This window comes from Schistocerca piceifrons, chromosome 2 (genome assembly GCF_021461385.2).
Source record: "Schistocerca piceifrons isolate TAMUIC-IGC-003096 chromosome 2, iqSchPice1.1, whole genome shotgun sequence".
NCBI classification, from domain to species: Eukaryota; Metazoa; Arthropoda; class Insecta; order Orthoptera; family Acrididae; genus Schistocerca; species Schistocerca piceifrons.
The window spans coordinates 110,538,355-110,551,902 of NC_060139.1; the positions used below are offsets into that span (position 1 = coordinate 110,538,355).

Below are 13,548 nucleotides of genomic sequence, written 5' to 3' on the forward strand. Positions count from 1 at the left end.
TTTAATTTCAGTACTTATTTGGCCTGATGAAGATTCGAATGCCGTATAATATTACAGTAAGTAAAAAATATTTACTATCTGGGGTGGAAAAGTATTAGATGAGAGTTCATAACAAAATAAATGTTTAAGGGGATCAAGAAAAGTGACACAATTCAAAGAATTAATAGATAATTACCTAATAACAGCTCATATTCGAAGCGAACAGATTGTCATGTCCATATTACTCTTGTATAGAATATAATAGAATTTACTGGCAAAATTACTTACTTAACATTTAAAGGACGTTCATACTATTTCAATATAAGTTTTATAGAATTCATTAAGTCGATTTTTAAGTATTGCATTTTTGAGTTGTGTCGCTGTTCTTGCCGGAGTGCGAAATGTAACCAGGAAGACGCAACTCTGCACCGTTTTCGAGAAAATCGAGTTCGAAAATTTAAGACGTGCTCATATATTTTTATGGTTGTTAGTATTCGAGGGTTCCGCAGCCGAGCGCGGAAACGCTTAGTTTTATCACTGCGAGGTTTCGGCCGAATCTCGCTGCCGTTTTTTTTTTTTTTTTTTTCGTTCCCAAGTAATTTTACCAGCAGATATGCGGGGTGTACCACGGAAAACTGTGTGATGACGGAGATTGAAAACGAAGTTTGTTTTGCGATAGACACATTGAAAAAAACATGCACACGCAAAAATTCGGCGTTGGTTACATGTGCTGTGTAGCAACAATTATTGTTTTCGAGGTTCCTACGATCACTGTCATCCTCATTCGTGCAATGCTCAATGGGTTACGAATTTTACTTTTCACAAATGTAGATACAGTAATGTAAGTAAAATACTGTACTGGTTTGATTCGAAGTCCTCCTGTACCCATTTTTATTTCCAAACTGCTTACGAAAAAACTGATTTTTCTCCTTTTTCAGGATAAAGGTTATGACAATAATAAATGATTCACTACATACTGATAATTTGAACAGTCATAATAAATATTTTGTTAGAACTACGTGGGAATGAAAAAAGTACAGGCAGCGAGATTCGATCCAGAGACCTTGAGATTATGAAACCAAGCGCTTACTCGCTCAGTTGCGGACTCTTTTACAAGCGAGCATACAAAGTTTATAAGCACGCCTAAAATTTTCGAACTCGGTTTTCTCGAAAACGGGCGAGAGTTTGGTCTGCCTTTTTACGTATGTTGCGGTTCCAGTTGTAAATATGAACCAAATCACTGATGGGAAATTCGTATGTTTCGTTTGTGAGCCCATTATATAGACTAGAGGCCGCGATATCAGCAATATGTCTCGTGTGGGATAATTAATTTCCTGTCTGGTATCTTCTACGTCAGAACGAAATGTCATGTAACGTGACAGTGTCATAATGGGGAGCATGGATGTTAGGCGTCACGTAGCAAGGTCCAGGATTACATGACACTAATGCGTACAAAGAGCCAGTGTGCCAATATTTCAGGAAATATTAACACGTGCTCTGTCTCACAATTGTCGCCGGGACCCTTTATCGGAGCTATTCTAGAGTCAAGTCATCGTGAAACCCCAGCTCAAGTTGTTGTTTCAGTGTCCGCAGCGCCCACGTTGCACGAGGTGTAGCAATGGTCGCCCGGTATGTGCATGTCACGTGCGCACGTCGTTTCGCAGCTGATACAGCACCCGCCGTGGCCTTGAGGGAACGCCCCCCCCCCCCCCCCTCCCGCCCTTGTGGCACGCGTACTCCCAGAACTGCCAGCTGTGGACACTATCAGATGGCCTTATCGCCGCCAAATAACACTAGCTATAATGTTCGGCTTCTCAGATTACCTGCTGTCAGTTATTATCGCCCAGTGAGCAGCATAGCTCTCTGACGTTTATCGCTAAATCTCTTCACACAGATACCGCTTATTACAAAGAAATCCAACGGGCGGATTTCGAACTACGTCCCTGAAAGGTCATTCGTCCGTTCAAAAATGGCTCTGAGCACTATGGGACTTAACATCTGTGGTCATCAGTCCCCTAGACTTACTTAAACCGAACTAACCTAAGGACATCACACACATCCATGCCCGAAGCAGGATTCGAACCTGAGGCCGTAGCAGCAGCCTAGAACCGCTCGGCCACAACGGTCGGCCCATTCGTCCGTGATCTACAGTGTCAGTTACTCGACTCACTTCTGTAAATTCCTGTTCGTATGAGAGATATCGATTTTATCTCGCGTTATAATACGAAATTTTTCTCACTACAAATGGTGGCGTTTATGGATCAACTTATTTCCTTTTTTAATTGATTCAGCTGTGGGTTCTTGGTGAAACATTGCATGATATACTGTATTAACTGAACGATACACTTCTTCCTCCTTCTTTTATAAAGTTTATTATTACTGTGCAAGCTTGGATTCCGGTTATAGCCCCATTTTTCTACTACACAATTGATCCCAAATATGAGAACCAAAAGAAGATAACATGTCACCTTCTTAATTTATCGATTCTTGATCTGAGCTATAAACGTTATCTCTGTTGACAATTTTGACTCAGTTACAAAATTCATTAGGGAGCATTTACAATAACTATCACACTGGAGTAGAGTTATGCACTGAAATGAAAATTTTTTCATTGTCTACGCACGAAGCTGTTACTTCTATGTAGAGTTTGTAGCATTGTCTAAAAGCGGTTAACTAAGATCTCCTTATTCAATAATAAATGGGGGATGCATACATCTCTTTACTAGTTTCTAAAAATTTCTAACTGAGTAAGACATTAAATTCCAGTTGTTGTTGTTGTTGTGGTCTTCAGTCCTGAGACCGGTTTGATGCAACTCTCCATGCTACCCTATCCTGTGCAAGCTTCTTCATCTCCCAGTACCTACTGCAACCCACATCCTTCTGAATCTGCTTAGTGTATTCATCCAATGCTAAATTTGTGATCCCTTGATGCCTCAGAGCCGGTCCCTTCTTTTTGTCAAGTTGTGCCACATACTCCTCTTCTCCCCAATTCTATTCAATACTTCATCATTAGTTATGTGATCTACCCATCTAATCTTCAGCATTCTTCTGTAGCACCACATTTCGAAAGCTTCTATTCTCTTCTTGTCCAAACTATTTATCGTCTATGTTTCACTTCCATACATGGCTACACTCCATATAAATACTTTCAGAAACGACTTCCTGACACTTAAATCTATACTCGATGTTAATAAATTTCTCTTCTTCAGAAACGCTTTCCTTGCCATTGCCAGTCTGTATTTTATATCCTCTCTACTTCGACCATCATCAGTTATTTTGCTCCCCAAATAGCAAAACTCCTTTACTACTTTAAGTGTCTCATTTCCTAATCTAACTCCCTCAGCATCACCCGACTTAATTCGACTACATTCCATTATCCTCGTTTTGCTTTTGTTGATGTTCATCTTATATCCTCCTTTCAAGACACTGTCCATTCCGTTCAGCTGCTCTTCCAGGTCCTTTGCTGTCTCTGACAGAATTACAATGTCATCGGCGAACCTTAAAGTTTTTATTTCTTCTCCATGGATTTTAATTCCTACTCCGAATTTTTCTTTTGTTTCTTTTACTGCTTGCTCAATATACAGATTGAATAACATCGGGGAAAGGCTACAACGCTGTCTCAGTCCCTTCCCAACCACTGCTTCCCTTTCATGCCCCTCTACTCTTATAACTGCCATCTGGTTTCTGTACAATTCCAGTTAAGCTAGGAGATTAAAGAAGCCACATTCAACATCTGCCGATCATTGCTTAAACGTAAACCACAAATATGTAATACACTGCCGGAAAAAATTAGTACACCTGGAAAGACGACGTCGTATTCGATCCGATGATGGCGTTATGCCACCTGCAGGATAGTAGATGTACTGATAATAGTTTTAGCATCGTCTACCAACAGATAGCGTAATGGCATAGCTATCAGCGTGCCACCTGTGCCAATCCTGTATTAGCCAGAAGGCTCCGTGTAGCGGCAGACGTCTGACGCAAGCAGGTAACTGTGCCACAGAGAGGCACTCGAGCTTCCTACAGACAACTGAGCGACTTTGAAAGGGGTCAGTTTGTAGACTTCCGAGCGGAAGATGGTCCTTTTGGAGAACTGCCGCACAAGTTGGACGTGCTGCGTCAGTTGTGCAACGATGTTGGTATCAGTGGTCACGTGAACATTCTCACACCCGTAGACGAAGTTCTGGACGTCCACGCAGCACAGACGCCCGCCAGAATTGTCGTATTGTATGGGCAGGAATGGCAGATCGTACAGCTACTACAGCACACATAAGAGGGCTTGAACATCAATTGTTGCGAACCGGTTGTTGGCAGTGGAACTATGGGCAAACGCACTTCTAGCCCGTTTTCCACCATCGCCACAGCATCGTTATGCACAGCTCGACTGCTGACGTCAGAGGATCGGTTGGAGTGGTCTCTACCGATGAAAGCAGATTCTACACTCCTGGAAATGGAAAAAAGAACACATTGACACCGGTGTGTCAGACCCACCATACTTGCTCCGGACACTGCGAGAGGGCTGTACAAGCAATGATCACACGCACGGCACAGCGGACACACCAGGAACCGCGGTGTTGGCCGTCGAATGGCGCTAGCTGCGCAGCATTTGTGCACCGCCGCCGTCAGTGTCAGCCAGTTTGCCGTGGCATACGGAGCTCCATCGCAGTCTTTAACACTGGTAGCATACCGCGACAGCGTGGACGTGAACCGTATGTGCAGTTGACGGACTTTGAGCGAGGGCGTATAGTGGGCATGCGGGAGGCCGGGTGGACGTACCGCCGAATTGCTCAACACGTGGGGCGTGAGGTCTCCACAGTACATCGATGTTGTCGCCAGTGGTCGGCGGAAGGTGCACGTGCCCGTCGACCTGGGACCGGACCGCAGCGACGCACGGATGCACGCCAAGACCGTAGGATCCTACGCAGTGCCGTAGGGGACCGCACCGCCACTTCCCAGCAAATTAGGGACACTGTTGCTCCTGGGGTATCGGCGAGGACCATTCGCAACCGTCTCCATGAAGCTGGGCTACGGTCCCGCACACCGTTAGGCCGTCTTCCGCTCACGCCCCAACATCGTGCAGCCCGCCTCCAGTGGTGTCGCGACAGGCGTGAATGGAGGGACGAATGGAGACGTGTCGTCTTCAGCGATGAGAGTCGCTTCTGCCTTGGTGCCAATGATGGTCGTATGCGTGTTTGGCGCCGTGCAGGTGAGCGCCACAATCAGGACTGCATACGACCGAGGCACACAGGGCCAACACCCGGCATCATGGTGTGGGGAGCGATCTCCTACACTGGCCGTACACCACTGGTGATCGTCGAGGGGACACTGAATAGTGCACGGTACATCCAAACCGTCATCGAACCCATCGTTCTACCATTCCTAGACCGACAAGGGAACTTGCTGTTCCAACAGGACAATGCACGTCCGCATGTATCCTGTGCCACCCAACGTGCTCTAGAAGGTGTAAGTCAACTACCCTGGCCAGCAAGATCTCCGGATCTGTCCCCCATTGAGCATGTTTGGGACTGGATGAAGCGTCGTCTCACGCGGTCTGCACGTCCAGCACGAACGCTGGTCCAACTGAGGCGCCAGGTGGAAATGGCATGGCAAGCCGTTCCACAGGACTACATCCAGCATCTCTACGATCGTCTCCATGGGAGAATAGCAGCCTGCATTGCTGCGAAAGGTGGATATACACTGTACTAGTGCCGACATTGTGCATGCTCTGTTGCCTGTGTCTATGTGCCTGTGGTTCTGTCAGTGTGATCATGTGATGTATCTGACCCCAGGAATGTGTCAATAAAGTTTCCCCTTCCTGGGACAATGAATTCACGGTGTTCTTATTTCAATTTCCTGGAGTGTATATGTGATCTTTGTTGATCCATTATGGGCTGTGGGACAACGGCTGCATGTATTTCTTGATACAATAATTTACCAACAGCCGTATATATTGTAGAAATTTATTTTATGAACTTCTTATATGCAGTCAATTTCAGCATTACATTGATGCCATCTTGAGGCCCCTGTACAATGAGTAGAACAAATGTACTATTATAAAAATGTAGAACATACGTTAACAATTGACAGGTATCTATGTTAACTATGTAAGTGGCTCACAAGGACATACTGTATATCATTAAAATTGTTGTGTCTAAGCAAGACAGCCTAGACACAATGTGAGGAAGCCGAAAGGCACGCGCTAAGCTCACGCAGATGGGCGTGAGGTCTGAAACAGGATACGTAATGAATGCTATAAAGAAAAGTACGTAGCTTCTGGAATACTTAACTTTAATCCATCATTTGTATACATCGTTCTTGATGAGACATGCTTCATACGATAAGTATCAATTGCTATGGCGCCTTGCTAGGTCGTAGCAATTGACTTAGCTGAAGGCTATTCTAACTATCTGCTCTGCAAATGAGCGAGGCTTCGTCAGTGTGCATCGCTAGCTACGTCGTCCGTACAACTGGGGCGAGTGCTAGTACGTCTCTCTAGACCTGCCGTGTGGTGGCGCTCGGTCTGCTATCACTGAAAGTGGCGACACGCGGGTCCGACATGTACTAATGGACCGCGGCCGATTTAAAGCTACCACCTAGCAAGTGTGGTGTCTGGCGGTGACACCACAAAAATTATATGTAATACTAGGGGAAACGTGCTTCTGCCTATGTCATGTTGTAAATAGTTTTCACTGATACATATGAACGTATTTATACGCTATTAAGCAATTTTATACTTGGTGTAACACTGAATTTCCTTGATACTTAGCTGATGGGTATAAATTCGTTATTGTTTGATTTTAGCTAGTCAAATATTCTGACAAGGCTTTAGGTACCGTGACATTTAGACCCATGCAGACAGTCCCCAACTCACTAAGGTCATTAGACAGAATATGATGACATTGGATGATGTAATTAAGATCCTGATAGTCATCTTACACGTTACTACACCTGGCCTCAATGCAACCTTGAGAATGGTTTGACATGGTTATAGGTGGTACCCTTAGTCATGGGGATGGTGTACCTTTCATTTTAAGGTTTATGTTCGGACTTAGAGGCGGCCTCCTATATTTTTCTTTTTCTTCTGTTCCTTTTTATTCGTTCGATTCCACTTTTTATAATCCTACAGCCGGCCGAAGTGGCCGTGCGGTTAAAGGCGCTGCAGTCTGGAACCGCAAGACCGCTACGGTCGCAGGTTCGAATCCTGCCTCGGGCATGGATGTTTGTGATGTCCTTAGGTTAGTTAGGTTTAACTAGTTCTAAGTTCTATGGGACTAATGACCTCAGCAGTTGAGTGCTATAGTGCTCAGAGCCATTTGAACCATTTATAATCCTACATAATTGTTTAGGACTTGTATGTAAGAGGTAGGCGTTCTTTGATATATAGAGACCACCTGATCCAGAGTGTGCCAACCCGTTGTGCGGCCTGTGTACGTGTGCATGGTGATCGTATCCCATATTGATGTCCGAGTACATGCGCAGGGAAAAGTGTCGTTTTGTGGCACATGTGTTTCGGGACGGTTTTCTCAACTTATCACCAGTACCGTGGACTTACAGATCTGTGTTGTGTGTGTTCCCTATGTGGCTATGCTATTAGCGCCAGTTTTGTGTAGTGCCACGTTGTGTCGCACCACATTCTGCAATTATCCTTAATTTATGAGCATGAGTGTTAGATACACAGCGCACACCGCTGACACTTGCACTGCTGTGGATTTTCAGTGTAATGTAGATATAAAGATAAATGGGGTAAGAAATCGAAATAAAAGCAACTACTCTGTAATGAGCAATCGGAGACCACCGGCCCCTTACACCAAAATACTCAAAAGATATCTCTGAACTATCTCTGAAAATTTTGTCAGTAGAGTTCGGGTTCAAAGTGTATTCGGGCCGCTCTCAGTGTGTAGAGCTTTTGTACGTTCAGCTACGAGAACTTATCTCATAATTACGGCACTGCATTTCGACAGTCAAACAAATTTCTTCCACTCTTAATGACATATGTGGACTCTTTTTGTTTTATTAGTACAATAAGACCACAGCAAGCTCTACTGTTACCTGCTTTATACTCGTATTATCTTTGTGTCCTTCTTGATTTAGCTGAACGATTTTTATTCGTAGTAACGAACCTACTGCAAACTTTCACAAACCACTCCATATCGAATTAATCCTAGTGTGTTTTGAAATACCTTAATGTAGCGTCTGAGCAAACGATATCAAGAGATGTCAATGTATTAAACTCTAAATGTTGTGGTGAGGTATTGTGAATGCCATATGTTACCAGAGAAACAAAATTATTGTTCTTACGATATGCCCTTCAAGCAGCCGTGCTACATAGACATTGAATGTGACTTTATTTTTCAAAGGAATTATTTAAAAGAAAATGCACTCCTGGAAATTGAAATAAGAACACCGTGAATTCATTGTCCCAGGAAGGGGAAACTTTATTGACACATTCCTGGCGTCAGATACATCACATGATCACACTGACAGAACCACAGGCACATAGACACAGGCAACAGAGCATGCACAATGTCGGCACTAGTACAGTGTATATCCACCTTTCGCAGCAATGCAGGCTGCTATTCTCCCATGGAGACGATCGTAGAGGTGCTGGATGTAGTCCTGTGGAACGGCTTGCCATGCCATTTCCACCTGGCGCCTCAGTTGGACCAGCGTTCGTGCTGGACGTGCAGACCGCGTGAGACGACGCTTCATCCAGTCCCAAACATGCTCAATGGGGGACAGATCCGGAGATCTTGCTGGCCAGGGTAGTTGACTTACACCTTCTAGAGCACGTTGGGTGGCACGGGATACATGCGGACGTGCATTGTCCTGTTGGAACAGCAAGTTCCCTTGCCGGTCTAGGAATGGTAGAACGATGGGTTCGATGACGGTTTGGATGTACCGTGCACTATTCAGTGTCCCCTCGACGATCACCAGTGGTGTACAGCCAGTGTAGGAGATCGCTCCCCACACCATGGTGCCGGGTGTTGGCCCTGTGTGCCTCGGTCGTATGCAGTCCTGATTGTGGCGCTCACCTGCACGGCGCCAAACACGCATACGACCATCATTGGCACCAAGGCAGAAGCGACTCTCATCGCTGAAGACGACACGTCTCCATTCGTCCCTCCATTCACGCCTGTCGCGACACCACTGGAGGCGGGCTGCACGATGTTGGGGCGTGAGCAGAAGACGGCCTAACGGTGTGCGGGACCGTAGCCCAGCTTCATGGAGACGGTTGCGAATGGTCCTAGCCGATACCCCAGGAGCAACAGTGTCCCTAATTTGCTGGGAAGTGGCGGTGCGGTCCCCTACGGCACTGCGTAGGATCCTACGGTCTTGGCGTGCATCCGTGCGTCGTTGCGGTCCGGTCCCAGGTCGACGGGCACGTGCACCTTCCGCCGACCACTGGCGACAACATCGATGTACTGTGGAGACCTCACGCCCCACGTGTTGAGCAATTCGGCGGTACGTCCACCCGGCCTCCCGCATGCCCACTATACGCCCTCGCTCAAAGTCCGTCAACTGCACATACGGTTCACGTCCACGCTGTCGCGGCATGCTGCCAGTGTTAAAGACTGCGATGGAGCTCCGTATGCCACGGCAAACTGGCTGACACTGACGGCGGCGGTGCACAAATGCTGCGCAGCTAGCGCCATTCGACGGCCAACACCGCGGTTCCTGGTGTGTCCGCTGTGCCGTGCGTATGATCATTGCTTGTACAGCCCTCTCGCAGTGTCCGGAGCAAGTATGGTGGGTCTGACACACCGGTGTCAATGTGTTCTTTTTTCCATTTCCAGGAGTGTACTTCGGTATAATATTGCTCATATTTACTGTATTGACACTGTAATTACGCAGAAGAAGAAAATTTTCACGCAACTCTGCCGGACAGTGTTTGACGCACACATCAAATGACTGAGATTACTGTAACTTAAGTTATTAGCAACCTGAGCTGTTTACAGCTCAGATCAGTGAACAATAATAACACAATCAATTTGCCGATCAAATCACTAACGTAGGTGCAGAGCTTCGTAAGAGCCTGCTACATCGATTAACAGTATCTTTCGATGTAATTTCACGTTTTGAATTGCGTGAAACTAAAAAAGTACTAAGCACAACGATGCCAGTCAGTTGCATGTGGTGGGCACAGTCATTTGCTGGTTACGGCTTCCATATCCCCACATTATTAATATCGAAATGATCTCATCCTTGCACCCACGCTATAAATACCTGTCTTAAAATTTAAATTATTAGTGGTTACTTTCAGTTACAAATGATAGTCCAATTAATGATCTTGTCATACCTATCCACTATGCAGTCCATAATTACAAGTGATCTGCTGCGCATGATTGCAACAAAATTTATTAAATTCCCTAGTAGGAGAAAACCACACTAAAGTTGTAATTTTCAAAACGATATTATGAAACAAGTTCAGTGAAATTTTGTATCTATTATCACTCTCTTTCCCTTCATATAACAAAGCAAAGCAAATGTGAAAACAAACTTAGAAAGTTTCTCCTTGACAGCTCCTCTATTCCGTAAAAGAATGTCTTGTAATGTGTTACAGTTGGTGGGTAGAAACTACTAAATGACAGCTTTCTATGTGCTTTTTATAAAAAAAAGCCTTACTAATGTTCATCATATAACTGTATGTACAAATTAATTTGCAGTGTGAATGTAAAATGACTCGTTCCACACCATTACTATTTATTGTGCAAAATGATCCATGGAACATGAAGCAAACTATCTATTACCTGATACACATATTAATTTGAATGTATTGGTGCATAATTGTAAATTTAGTTGATACCGAGAAAGACTCCAGACTCTAAATTCGAAGTCAACTAGAACTTGTATGTCATGTTATTCTTTATTTTCCCAGTTTTTTACCTCGTGTTCACTGCAGAAACATTATTGTATTTAAATTACAGACGCCCAGACTTTGGAACATTCGAGTGATAGGGTAGTTGCAACTTGGTTCTGTCAACGACTTTTAAAGGGAAGAAAAATGGAAGATCGTTACAGGGCACAAGCTCAGATTGGGGAAGGACAGGGGCGGAAATCGGCCGCGCTCTTTCGAAAGAATCATCCAAGCATTCGACTTAAGCAATTTTGGAAAATCATAGAAAACCTAAACCCTCACGGTCGACAACACTTCGTTCTGCTGGAGGACACTGAACCGTTTGCGCTTGCCAAACTGTACACTTCGAGTGTTCTCTTTTCAATCTCTTTACTAGCAGGTGGTTATAACTAAAGTGCAGCAACTCAGGGAGTTCCAGTGCGGGCTGTGACTATCGTATGACAGCCGAACTTGGTAGATACGCTAGAGCGTTAATGCAGAACCGATTTACGTTGGAAAAAAAAATAGTTCCAATTTTGGCCACTAGGTGCAAATCTGGGGTTGTGAATGCAAGAAAGACCTATAGAAATGTTTCTACATGTAATGGATTAGGGACGGGACGTGGGCAGGAAAGGTGAAACAAGTGAGAAAGTCATGATGTTAATTTTATTATAAATCATATTGCATGAAAACAGTGATTTTCACACAGCTGTGCTCTTCCAAAGCAGGAATCACATGCTGGACAAGGAGGTCTCGAAAACGTGGAGACGTTACGGTACACCTAACAGGCCCTATGGGCATATTTTCTTAAAAAAAAAAAAAAAAAAAAAAAAAAAAAAAAAAAAAAAAAACTGGATCCACACCACACAGTCACATGCAGCGAGTGCAACGGCCCTTCGTGTACAACACACGGTTTAACAGTACCCTAAAATCCGGCAATTCTTTGTAATCACTGCACTCTGTAGCGTAAAATGTGCCTCATCACTTCATAGAATATTGGCCGGCCACATGTCATCAACTTCGATCCGTGCCATAAAACTGAAGAGCAAGTTCAGAATTGAATTGTGGATCGTGAGGTTTCAATTGCTGCACCGTCTGGGTCTTGTTCGAGTACGAGTGTAAAACAGTCCGCAAAACATTCCGTACTGTTGACCACGAGATGGTCAATTCTCGTGACACTGCACCGGGACAAGGGTCACGTGCTGCACGGCCAGTTACAGAAACAGCAACCTCGTCAACTTTCACCGGGATAGGATGGCTTCCTCTTCCGGGTGCCACAGCAAGCTCACCCATATTTTCGAATTTCATTACCATCTTTTTTAAACAACCAGACCTTTCAGAAGCCGATACACTCTCAACGCAGCGCTGTAGCTGCTGCCGTTCACATAAAACACTTTCACTAACAGCGCACGGTCTCTTTTCTCGATAGCGATACTGTTCACTCGCGTTATGACTTGTCAAATGAAAGCGTGGATCTCATACTGTCATTCAGACAGTGCACAGCGCCAGATTTGCACCTGGTGGCCAAAACTGAAAATATTTTTTTCAGCGTAAATCCTTTCGGCATTAACGCATTAGCATATCTACCAAGTTTCTCTGTCATACGACAATTACAGACCACAGTGGATATCCGTCAGTAGCTGCACTTTAATTATATCGGCGAGGTACATCATGCCATATGTAACATTTATGGCTTTAGGTGCCGTAATACTCAGCCCTAAACTTCATTTCATAAGTTAGTTGAGATTTCATTAGCTGAAGTGTGACGTACGAAGTGGAGTGAGGTGTAGGCATGAGGTGGTACACTGTGTACCGATTCCATGAGAAATTGTTGCAGTTTAGCAGTCGGATAATTTGACTAACTGCCGTAACAGGAGATGTAGGGCTTATCGCGTGGGCCAGCGTGCCAAATCGCTAATTTTCATTTACCAATTTTTTTAAATGTGACCCACATTTAATGGAGAGTCATACTATCTATCCTCTCAACAGTAAGCTATCACCTATTCACTTCAGATTTCATTTCAATAATAACATTAGAATAAAGATACGCAGGCGAAGCATTTCATGCGTCATCGGCTCCCGCCAGAATTGGGCACAGAGCAAAGTGATTTACGCTGATCAGCTGAGTCGGTAAGTAGGGGCTATACAGTACAGTCCTGTCTAGGGGCCGCACATTTAAGATATGAGGCGCACGCCGTACATTATGACCTTAAGAAATCGCAACTCTGCGAGCAACACAGAGAAAAACAGAGTGCGGAATGTGTAAACTGATCTGCGACTGTAATTCCTACAATGTATTTAATGTTGCAGTATCATTAAGTGTTACATACGTGAACAGTATTACTTGTGACTTTGTAGGCATATGTTTGTGGAATGTCTAGTTAGTAGTTTATGGTTTTAGCTGCTCTGTGTATTATAAATAAACAAAAGGCCACAGGCATCCCAGTTAACTTTGGGTACTTATTTAATTGTGTACTGAACCTTAGCCAACTTAATAGTAAATTTCACAGCCTCACGTCAAGAACAACGGATTCATTACCTGAGTGCTATGTCTGCACAGGACACCTACAGTAGACATCAAGCGGGTGAGCATTACAGAATCTCAGTGTTCTGCTTCGACGTGGGAGAATAGAAGCATGTCCTGCATTCCCAGTGCAAATGGGAACAGTTATGAGCTATCAGTGGTAACACAGTGGAGGGAATGAACGCGGAGAGTGCGTGTTGCACTGGACACT

At 44.6% G+C, this 13,548-nt stretch overlaps 1 protein-coding gene across 1 annotated transcript in view; it reads right to left on the reverse strand.

Annotated features, from left to right (window-relative positions):
* LOC124776697 (retinaldehyde-binding protein 1) overlaps nucleotides 1-13,548 on the reverse strand; it is a 121,362-nt gene that overhangs the window by 68,279 nt on the left and 39,535 nt on the right. The window lies entirely within an intron of this gene.